This window comes from Octodon degus, unplaced genomic scaffold (assembly GCF_000260255.1).
Source record: "Octodon degus isolate 3935 unplaced genomic scaffold, OctDeg1.0 scaffold00060, whole genome shotgun sequence".
NCBI classification, from domain to species: domain Eukaryota; kingdom Metazoa; phylum Chordata; class Mammalia; order Rodentia; family Octodontidae; genus Octodon; species Octodon degus.
In genome coordinates, this window is record NW_004524636.1 from 1,402,113 (window position 1) to 1,410,975 (window position 8,863).

Genomic DNA, 8,863 nt, shown 5'->3' on the forward strand with positions numbered 1-8,863 from the left:
AAGAAGCTCAGCCTAGGGGTTGGAGAGAGCTCAGAGGCATAAGCACCTACCTGGCGAGTACGAGGACCCGAGGTGGATCCTTGGCCACATATGCTGTGCGGGCTTGGCCCCAGGTGCCCAAGGGTGTCATCTCAGCTCTGGATGTGGGTGCCCACCGTGCGGCCCAGGGACCGGGCATGGTGGCACACACCTATAGTCCCAGTGTTTGGGAGGTTGACCCAGGGGGATCCCTGTGAGTTTGAGACCAGCCTGGGGGCTACAAAAGTGAGTACAGGGGCTGGAGAGATGGCTCAGTGGTCTAAAGCACCTACTTGGAACTAGCTTGGCAAAGCATCAGGGACCGCGGTTCAATCCCCCAGCACCACATGCCAGCCAGCCCCGCCCCCTGGTGGGCTGAGCTGGCCACACACACACACCACTCTCTCTCTCTCTCTCTCTCTCTCTCTCTCTCTCTCTCTCTCTCTCTCTCTCTCTCTCAAATAAAAAAAAAAAAAAAAAAAAAAAAAAAAGTGAGTACAAGGCCAGCCCAAACTGCATGGACAGACCATGTCTAAAAACAAGAGCCTGCGATTAGTGACTCCCACCTGTAATCCCAGCACTCAAGTGGCTGAGGCAGGAGGATAGAGACTTCAAGTCTAGCCTAGGCTACACACACCCTATATAAAAGAACGAAACAGAAAATCAGATCTGCTCAGTGCCAAGAGCCAGTCAGTCAAAGATAATTGTCTTCCCTAGAGACAAATATCTTGTTTGGGGGTATCACTTCAGGGGGTGGTAGGAGGTATGTAGTTATAGCTCTCTGGGCAGTGATGTTGTATTTCACACTTTAAAAAATTTTAAACTGGATTTGGTGGTGCACATCTGTGATCCCAGCACTTGGGAGGCTGTGTCAGGAGAACTGTAGCAAGTTTGAAGCCAGCCTAAGCTACATAATGAGTTCAAGGCTAGCCTGGCATAGCAAGATCCTGTCTCAAAAAGCTTTTTCTTTTAATGTGCAGTACGGGGGTAGAAATGGTCTGGAAGTGGAATTTTTTATCTAGGCAGCAAGCTGAGGTACAAATGTCAACCACTGCTGCTGCATACTACCCACCACTGTCCAAGCCTGAGCCCATGGCACTGCTGAGGGCAGCATCCACTGTCACCACTGCTGCTGGAGCTGCAGCACCTGAGCAGGGACCCAGCGCCTTCCGTCTGCTGCGGCTGCCAGAGGTGCCACAGACACAGCAGAAGAGACTTAACCTGCTTCCAGCCAAAAAGCACATCGTCTGGGGAAGAGGCAAGTCAGCCCAAATGAAGCCCTAGCATTTGAGACACCCAGTTTAATGTTAGGACACCCTTAAATGCAATTGTGCCTTAGAAAAAAATATATAGTTTGATTCCAACTTTTTCTTGTTTTGTTTTTTGAGACAGGGTGTCACTAGTTCAAGCTGACCTTAAACTCATTATGTAAACCAGGTTGGGTTCAAACTCCTGGTGATCCTCCTGCCTCTGCCTCTCAAATGCTGGGGTTACAGGTGTGCACCACCACACCCTGCTCCAACTTTTAATAGTAGACAAATTATGTTTGTTTAGATTTTCCCATAAAATTCTTCAAATTTCTGCTTGGCAAAACTCAACATGATAATACAGATTTTTAAGGGAACTTTCTTTTTTTTTTTTCTTTTTATCTATTTGGTACAGGGTTTCACTATGCAACTCGGACTCATAATGATCCTCCTGTTTTCAGCCTCCTCAGTGCTGAGATTATAGCCATGCACCACCATGCCCAGTCCCCACCAGCTCAGTGCACCCGCGGGCAGGGGCCGGCACAGTTAAGGAAACTTTTTTTTTGTAATTTTTTTTAAATTTTATTTATGTGTGTGTATGTGTGTGTGTGTGTGTGTGTGTGTGAGTGGCCAGCTCAGCCCACCTGGGGGCAGGGCTGGCTGGCATGTGGTGCTGGGGGATTGAACCGCGGTCCCTGTGCTTTGCTAAGCTTGTTCTAAGTAGGTGCTTTAGACCACTGAGCCATCTCACCAGCCCCTTTTGTGTAATTTTTTTAAAAAAATTTTATTTGGTATATGCAGCTCTGACTCAGAGTGATCCTCCTATCTCAGCCTCCCCAGCAGTAGGATTACAGGTGTTCACTGCCATGCCCAGTTTGGGGGACTGGCAGGGCACAGGGCCAGCACAGAATGTGATAAGGGGGATCAAACCCAGGTCCCTGTGCTTACCAGGCAGGCGCTTAGACCACTGAGCTACCTGCCTAGCCCTTAAAGAAACTTTCTAAGCAGCAGTTCTACACTCTTATGGCTCCACCACTGGCTATTGTGAATAGTGCCGCTATGACCCTGGGGTAGAAGACCCTGCTTTCAATTCTTTTGGATATATAAGCAGAAGTGGAATGGCTATATTATACAGAAAATTGATTTCTCTGTTTTAAGAGAATAGCCATATTATTTTTCTGTGGCTGCTGAATAATTTTAGTTTCCATAGCACAAAGCTGTCCAGTTTCTTCACATGCCTGACAACATTTACTATTATTATTATTTATTTATTTTTTAAAATTTTATTTATTTATTTGTGTGTGTGTGTGTGTGTGTGTGTGTGTGTGTGTGTGGCCAGCTCAGCCCACCTGGGGGCAGGGCTGGCTGGCATGTGGTGCTGGGGGATTGAACCGCGGTCCCTGTGCTTTGCTAAACTTGTTCTAAGTAGGTGCTTTAGACCACTGAGCCATCTTGCCAGTCCCTTATTTATTTATTTATTTATTTATTTATTTATTTATTTTGCAGAACCGGGGATTGAACTCAGGCCTTTGCGCTTGCCAGGGAAGTGCTTATTCTACTGAGCCATCTCCTCGACCCCACATTTACTATTTTTTTTTTTTTTAATGAATTTGAGACAGGGTCTACAGGGTCTCACTACATAGATCAGACTTATAGTGATTCTCCTGTTTTCAGCCTCCCAAGTGCTGGGATTATAAGCATGTACCATCATGCCCAGTCTCAATCCCTGTCTCAACACACCCCAGGGGTGGGGACAGCATGGCACACTGGGGATCGAACACTGGTATCTGCACTCCGCCGAAGTGGGCACTTTAGTCCGCTGAGCTCTCAGGCCAGTCTCATTTATTGGTTTTTTTTAAGAAGATAAGTTAATGGGTGCAAGATTGTATCTCATTGTGGTTTGGCTTTAAATTTTTTAAATTTGACAAAGCCTAGTGACTTAGTCATTTTCTCATTGTTGAGACGGAATACCACACCCAGAACTAAAGAGGAAAGGTTTATTTTAACTCACACTTTGTAGAGGCTTCAGTCGGTGGTCAACTGGCTCCACAGCAGATGGCATGGGGGAAGGGCATCGCAGAGGAGAGACAGGCCATGGCAGGCAGGCAGGAGAAGGCAGGCCCGCCCCCAGCAGCAGCCCTAAGCCTGCCTTCTTTGTCCCCTTTCATTCCATCCAGGCTACAAGCCTATTGATTGGTGCCACCCACACCCAAGATAGGGCCACTTCTATAAGAAAAATAAAAAGAAAGGTATTTTTTTAAAAAACAAATCCTATACAGCAATTAATCACTAAGAAGAATATATGCAGTGTATTATTTGTTGAAACTGTCCTTCTGATATGATTTGAAACTGTCTCATTGCTATCTGTTTGTCAATAAAACTTTGGAAAAAAAATAAAAAATAAAAATGGAAAAAATAATAATAATAATAATAAAACAAAAAAAAATAAAAAACAAATCCTAAATGTAAGAAATTCAACAATTCATGGGTGAAAATCACTTGTTGCTGCTTTGGAGCTTCTGTGCGTACCTTGGCATTTGTCTGCTGAGACGAGTCCCTATTTTCCCAGGCTCGGCGCCTGGAGCACGACTGGAATTCTTTACAGCAAGTGAGATGCTTGCAAAACAGATGACCAGTGCGGGTGGTACTGGGGTACACACACAAAATGCCACACAGACTATTATGTGGGTGAGACTCTTCACTTGACACACTGCACAAGTGTACACACCTTGCTGCTCATTGTACCAGGTGGGTGAGTGAACACAAAGACGTCTTCCTGTGTCCCTCAGGTGCAGTGGCTGAGATGTACACTCGGCTACCATTATGCCAAAGTTGGTAATTTCATTTTTAAAAAATGTGTGGATTGGGCTAGGGTAGCCCACAATAACGCCCCAAAGGTTTAATTTCAGCATCCTGCAAAGTCCCAGGACGTGAGCAAAATGTAGATGAGTTCTTGCCATAGGTTTCTAGCATAACATGTGACCTGGAGTCCAGCTGCCAGTGGAGGTAGAGTTCTCTTTCCCACCTGAAGCCTCCGAGCCTGGTCTTTACTGTCTGCACTCCTAGAGCACTGTGATCTTCTGAGATCTGACTGGACTCTCCCAACAAGCCTAACTTATCTCATTCTAGAGATTTTTCTCCAGCAGGCATCCCCAGGTTTTTGGGAGGAGTTTGAAAAGCCTCCTCCCAAAAACCAGTTTCAAAAATTTCTAAACCACGTGTCAGGGAGTCACAACAACAATCTCTCTTTTTTTTTTTTTTTTGGTGGTACCAGGGATCAAACTCGGGACCTCACACTTGCCAGGCAAGCACTTATTCTACTGAGCTATCTCCCCAGCCCCAACAATCTCCTTCCAGGGCTAAAATGTATCTTAGTCACTTTTCTCATGGCTGAGACACATTGCCAGAGACCCACAACTGAAAAGAGAGAGGTTTGTTTTGACTCAAACTTCTGTCCATGGTCTGCTGGTTCCAAGGCAGAGAGAGGTGCCTGTGACTTGGCAGACAGGAAGCAGGGAGAGATAAAGGAAGAAAGCTGTGCCCACAGTGACCACAACCCTCCTCATAATAGCAAGCCGAATAAGCACCCCAAATCCAATCAATTTTTTTTTAAATGTTTTTAGTACAGAGCCTTCAGGGTCCTACTACATAGATCAGACTCATAGTGATTCTCCTGTTTTCAGCCTCTCAAGTGATGGGATTACAGGTACGCGCCATCATGCCCAGTCTCAATCTTGGTCTCAGCGCACGCCGGCGGTGGGGCCGGCATGCTGTGGATCGCACCCTGGCGCTGTGCTCTGCCTAAGCAGAAGCTTTAGTCCGCTGAGCTATCTGGCCAGGCCTCCAATCACCTTTCAAAAACTGCCCTTTTGAGCTCATGGGGCTTTGAGGCATGATTGTGTGTAGTTGTCCCCTCAAAGTCTCATGCAGTCATTGGAGTGGGTTTCTGGAGTTTGTCATTAACTCATGATCCAAGGCTGGGATTATGAGTACGAGTGCTACACCACGCTGGGGCCGATGGCCGGAAGGCAATACCAGGCAAGGAGAGAGGCTTGCCTCTTCTGCTGCAGCTGCTGCCCCTCCATTTTTTTCTTTGCTCTTTGCTCTTGTCTGCTGCCATGAACTAGTGTCCTCTTCCATGTGCCACTCTACCTTGGAGCCAACCAGAGTATGAACTGAAACCTCCACAAACTATGAGCTTGAAATAAACCTTTCCTTCCTTATTTTGGGTGTCAGGTATTTTGTCCCAGCAATGAGAGAAAAGTAACCGAGACAGTGCAGGCATCCAGATATAAATCACAACAAGAAGAGAGTTTGATGGCTGCTTTTAGCTAGATGTGGAGTCACATACCTGTAATTTCAGCAGTCTGAAAGCTGAGGCAGGAGAACCATGAGTTTGAGGCCAGCTTTGGCTACTTAGGGAGTTTAAGGCCAGCCTGGACTACATAGTGAGACACTGTCTCAGAACCACCCCCTCCCTCTCAGCTGTGGGTTTGCCAATGCATAATAAATAAAGCTGTCACCAGTTGAAACTTACGGGTAATAACATAATAAGGATTTTTTTTTCACAAACAAACTGTGTAGATCAGTATTAAAATCTGAGCATTTGAAGTGTTCTGTATCTACTTTAATAAACAATCATTATTATTATAACTACTACCATGATTACCAAAAACAGCTAGGCATGGTGGTGCACACCTTGACTTCCAGCACTCAGGAGGCTGAGCCAGGAGAATCACAGCAGTTCAAGGCCAGCCTGAATTGCATAGTGAGACTTAGTCTCAAAAAACAAAACAAGGGCTGGGGAGATGGCTCAGTAGAATAAGCACTTGCCCAGCAAGCACAAGGACCTGAGTTCAATTCCTGGTTCCACCAGAAAAAAAAAAAAAGACTTGTAATGGAAAAAAACAAAACAAACAGTCACCCCCTTCCAAAAAAAAAAAATGCCCCTCCTTTTTTTTCAGTGCTGAGGGTCCAACTTGCCCAGGATCTCGGGTAGCCTCAGCAAGGATACTACCACTGAGCTACACTCTGCACACCTTGCAGTCATTTGTGATGCTTTCTCTCTCAACCCAATCCAACCCATCAGCAAAACCCAGCTGCAGATTCCTTCAAGATACACACAGATTGGGTCACTGTTCGCCGTCATGCAGGCCTGCTGCCCTGGTCTCCTCACTTTTCTCTGTTCCACCTTTGCCTTTCACACCACAATATTCAGTTTCCTGGGCTGGCTCAGCCTCCTGTCAGTGCCTGTGCCCCTGTGAGCCAGGCCCAGGGTCCCTCTCTGACCCCAGGACTTCTGTCCCTCTGCTTCACTCATACCAACCTCCTCACTGCACCCATTCCTGCCTTGGCTCAGGCACCGGCTAGCTCCTCTGCTTGGAATTCCCTGCAAGGGAGCATAATCCGGAAATGACCTTGTGGCCCTTGGTACCCAGCATTGGTGCCATCTCCTCGTGCTTCAGTGGGTGGGATCTGTCTTACTTTCTACCAAGCAGAAAATGTGGCAAAAGTGGTGGAGCACCACCCTACGGTGTGCTGTGCGATGCGGCAGAAGCAGAGGGTTCTGCGGATGTGGTACGAGCCGCTGATTCTCACTTTGACTTTGGGCAGGCGCCCTCAGCCTCCGGTGCTGCAGACGCCGCATGCTGCAGGCCCTGGGGCGCAGGCTGTCTGGCTTCTACAAGGAAGTGAATTCTGGCCTCGATCACAAGGGCTCCAGAAAGAAACGCAGCCCGGTCAACCCGCCGCAGACTGCGGCAATGGGACTCTGAGCAGAGAAAACAGTGACAAACAAAAAGGTATTGTTTTTAAGATGATAGGTTTGTGGTCAGTTGTCACACAGTTACAGAAGACAAATGCTCTCTTCACCAGAAGTCCATACTACTATCCTTACAGTGCCCCCCCCCAACTTCCTCCCAGCCACAATTATGTGCGCATGCGCACCTGTGCTCTGCGCAGGGAACCCACAGTCTTGTTACTGCTCTTCCTCTCAGCTAAACACCAGACCCCTTAGCATATGTTTACTGCTTTTTTAAATTTTATTTTTATTCTTTTTTTTTTTCCCCTGTATTTAAGATAGGGTCTACAGGATCTCACTACGTAGATTGGACTTGCTATGATTCTCCTGTTTTCAGCCTCCCAAGTGCTGGGCATACAGGCCTGCACCACATGCCTAGTCTCAATCGTCGGCTTGGCACGGCACGCTAGGGATCGAACCCTGGCCACTGTGTCTGCCTAAGCAGGTGCTTTAGTCCGCTGAGTTACCAGGCTGGCCCTGTTTATTGCCTTTTAAATGTTTGTGCTTTATCTTTGTTTCTTATATTTGCCTTTTGTGACTATTGCAGAATAGCTGAGATAATTAACTTATTTTTTTCTTAGATAATTAACTTATAAAGAGGAAGGGTGTTTTGGGCCTGAGGTTTCAGGATTTTGGAAGTTGCGCTGCACTTGGTTGGCACTGTTGCTTAGGCACCTCGTGGAACAGCAAAACCAAACCGCGCAGCTCCTGGTCAGGAATCAAAGTCAGAGCAGAGGAGGGTGATCTGAAGATCTCCCTCAAGGCCCCATTGCTCAAAGGTGCCCCTTCCTAATGATGTCTCCTGGAGACCGACATCTAACATGTATTGACATCATCAGGCGTAAAACCTGCATAGAAAGAAACAGGTTCACTAGAGACAGAGAGAGAAACGGGTTCACTAGGGCCAAGAGAATCTGCAAGAGGATGAGTTGCCCAGACGAAGGCGGTGGGCTCCGTGGGGACCTAATGCCATGGCAATTTATGAGTGTGTGTTTCCTTTGGGTGAGCTCAATGTGTCCACAGGCAGGAGGGAGGTGGCTGCTGGGGTCCAGCCCTTGGCAGCTCCAGGCCAGGAATACCAATGAGCACATCTGACTGAGAAGCAAAACAGCAGCTGCTTCGGTCAGCCTGACCAGCATTGGAGACTCAGGGACAGTGATATGGGCTCAGGAAGGCTCTGGGACCTGCTTGACCTCAGCACTTCCTTGAAGAAGGAGAGCAAGAGGGCGGGAGAGCCTGGCACTGTCCTACTCGCCTGTCCCAGGGCAGAGGGGCTGGACAGGGTGTTTTGGCCTTGGCCACCTGGCCTCTAACACTTGCTCTCACTTCTTGCTGCAGGTCTGTTCCTAGGGAGCCAGGCAAGATGTATTCACTGCAGAAGGTCCTAGGGACGGCCCCTGTGGAAGGGAGGGGCACATGGGTGGGCAGAGGGAGAACTGGCCCTTTCACTGAGGTCCTGCATTTGGGCCCAAATGGATCAGCCACTGTCTGTGGCCACCTGCAGAGGGTGTGTCCCTGGGCCAAGCCACTGCAGGCCACATTCCAAACCCCTGAGCGACAGTGCTTTCTTACATAGGAGCATAGGCAGTGTTTTTGCTTTCGTACGCACAGCTCTGACCAGCATCCCTTTCATGGAAGCAGTGTTTTTTAAAAAATTGTTTTTATTTTGAGGTAAGTTTAAAATGCAAGAAAAGCCCTCAAAAGGTTTTGCTGTTGGTGGTTGATAATGATCATACGCAAGGCCTCATGCATGCTGAACAAGCACTCCACCACAGAGCTACACCCTGGCCCTTTTTTT